Source organism: Sinocyclocheilus grahami, unplaced genomic scaffold, assembly GCF_001515645.1.
Source record: "Sinocyclocheilus grahami isolate Dianchi unplaced genomic scaffold, SAMN03320097.WGS_v1.1 scaffold880.1, whole genome shotgun sequence".
Taxonomy (NCBI): Eukaryota; Metazoa; Chordata; class Actinopteri; order Cypriniformes; family Cyprinidae; genus Sinocyclocheilus; species Sinocyclocheilus grahami.
Window position 1 is genome coordinate 320,979 of NW_015506059.1, and position 2,994 is coordinate 323,972.

At 34.7% G+C, this 2,994-nt stretch overlaps 1 protein-coding gene across 1 annotated transcript in view; it reads left to right on the forward strand.

Annotated features, from left to right (window-relative positions):
- Positions 1–2,994, forward strand: part of klhl4 (kelch-like family member 4) — a 41,643-nt gene that overhangs the window by 7,718 nt on the left and 30,931 nt on the right. The window lies entirely within an intron of this gene.

A 2,994-nucleotide genomic window follows, 5' to 3' on the forward strand; every position in this document is an offset into this window, starting at 1 on the left:
TATCTAAACAAAACATCTGTTTTACAGTTCATCTATAGTGTTTATAATGTCTGCACCTCTATAATGCATATACAATGTATTTGTACATATTAGTGTACAGTAGTGACACTCACATCCTTATTTTTGCAGTAGAATGTTGTTTGTCTTTCCAAATGCAGCTATTAGCATAATTATTGATAATTCAGGATTTGTTGTCATTTGAGATCAATACATTAAAGCCATGGGCAATAAATTATCCTAACACTGCTGAGTGTTCCGCATTCAATCAAATTATAATTCAGCTTTTCAACATGTCTATTAGCCTCAGCATAATTGGTAGGTTCATAATTTGCATCTGCTGAGAATAGGATATTAGAAAAATGCACACTTAGCAAACATCTGGCTTCATTTTTCTTACTGAATATGATGGGGGGAAACAGAATCATTTTACAACACAACAGATTCACGCATTGTGCATATTTTAACTACCCCATTTAAATTTACTTCTTGATGTCAATCACTCTTAATGCATGCGACTTTCCCGGGTGCTGAGCTGCAGCTTTTCCTTTGAGGTTAAGAATACAGCACTGTAGCATACTGGAGGCAAGCACTATTTACCTTGAAGATGGTTGGCAATTGTGATGAGACACTGCACACTGAAGGGCAGCATAGTCTGAAGATAAAGAAAAAAGTGCAATACTTATAATAAGAAGAGGTCTGACCTGGAGGTTCTATAGCACTTTGGAAAAAAAAAAAACATGCTCTCATCTTCGCACTTGTTCGGCTTCTGAAGGGCTGTGTGTGGTTACATTTACAAATATCCTTCGTAACTTTATCTTTTTTTCTGAAGTGTAGCTAAAATGGTCTCGCATGGTAGATAGAAAAGAGAAAAACCACTGAAAGCAAAACCATTTAGCAACATGTAAACAAGACCAGTTCTACAATGAGCAAAGTAAAATGTCTTTAATGCAATTCACCATGTTTTAACTACCACATGGAGAGGGTAATAACACTGAATATTAAGACATATTGATACATTAGGTAATTGTGCTTCCACTGTTTCCACAAAGAGGCATGTTTATATTCAATGCAATCTAATTAAAGGCTCTGAAGATCTGTGACCTGTATTGCTGCTCATAATGTTTTTGTTGTTGTCTCATTAATAATGCATTCACAGAAGTTGTTCACAGAATGTGGATGATTAAAAGCCAATTTCAGGCAATTAACCTTTATCTTAAAATGCAATGCATCATCAGTTGACACTGTTTTGATACTGAATGGGTGAATATTAATGACTATTAAAGCTCAGTCTAAGAATCAACATGTTAAAAAAACAACAACACCTTCTTTTGGCAGTACCCACTTATTTAAATGTATAAAGCCATAGTCTAAAGAAAATTCCAGTCAGTAAATCTATTGATACATCCTTGCTCACTTCAGCATACAGTACAGGCATTAACTTTGGGGAAGGAACCAGCCACACCTTTGATCTATTCAGTCTGGGTTGAAAGTATGCTGACAGGACTAGACTTTTTGACAAGTGGAATTCATAAACACTGTAGGTAGACACGTTTAGGCAATAAGTTATTTAATTGCTAGCAGCAGCAGCAATTTTATGTGTTCACAGTCCCAAAGGGCTATAACTGTTCAATAGGCCTAGTCCACATGGCTTTTCTTGTTAAAAATGTTTGGATGGCTAATAGCAACAAATGTGGATAGGGTCATTATTACAACAAAATTATAGGAAGCCTATATACTCTGGCTGCAACCCTGTGATGTTTCTTTCATTGTTTTAGGTATCTAACCTAGGAAAGTAAGGGAAGCTGATCATTAAAGGAAAATTATGCCTGTCAGGTATCACTTTCATGGGATTTATTTTGCAATAATGGCCAGCTTGACTGTACATTATACCAGATAGGCATTTCTATTATATTTGATACATTTATCGTCAATATGGACCAATGTGAAAGAATATTTCTTAGAATCAGGGCAGGGGCGTAGATTACGCGGGGGACACGGGGGACGTGTCCCCCCAGTTTTGATATCACGTAAATTCGTCCCCCGCACTTTTTCGGGCAAGTGTGTTCGCATAGAGGTTTTCAAGAGCCGGTGTGAATAAATATAGATTTAAATGCAAAGAGACAGGATAGTCTGTGCATGATCTGATGTTTTATTCGGACCCAGAATAAGGCGAGATGAACATCACGGAACGCAAAACACTCTGTGCAGTGTATGTTTCATTCATACTCGAAGCCTGAGGGCGCTCTCACGCAGAAAGTCGTATGAGGAAATTCCTAATATGGACAAAAGCGTCCAGCTATCACTGTAGGAAAACAGTTGTTTTCAGAAAAACAGAAACGTTTGGAAACATGAAGACATTAAACATACGATTGCGACAATATATGGTTTATTTGTGTTTGTCAAGTCATCTCCAGGTAATAAATAAAGTATATGAACAATGCAGTGCTAACTGACATAGCATTTATTACAGTATAGAAACTATTCTGCCTTATTATGTGATACAAAAGTGTTTGTAGCATATAAACAAATCATTATTATTGGTTATTGTCCAGCAGTTATCTGATTTCTAAGTCAATTAAAAGCTAGACAGTAAAACATATTTTTACTAGGCTATTTAAAATAACTATTTTCTATTTGAATATATTTTAAAATGTCATTTATTGTGATTTCATCATCATTACTCCAGTCACACGATCCTTCAGAAATCATTCTGATTTGCTGCTCAAGAAACATTTATTATTATTATGATGTTGAAAACAGTTGAGTAGAACTTTTCAGGTTTCTTTGATGAATAGAAAGTTATCTGAAATAGAAATCTTTTGTAACATTATAAAAGTCTTTATCATCACTTTTAATCAATTTAAAGCATCCTTGCTAAATAAAAGTGTTAATTTCTATAATTTCTTTTCCAAAAAAAAAAAATCACAATTATCTATAAGCTTTTGAATGGTATAGTGTATAATGTTACAAAAGCTTTTTATTTCACATAAATGC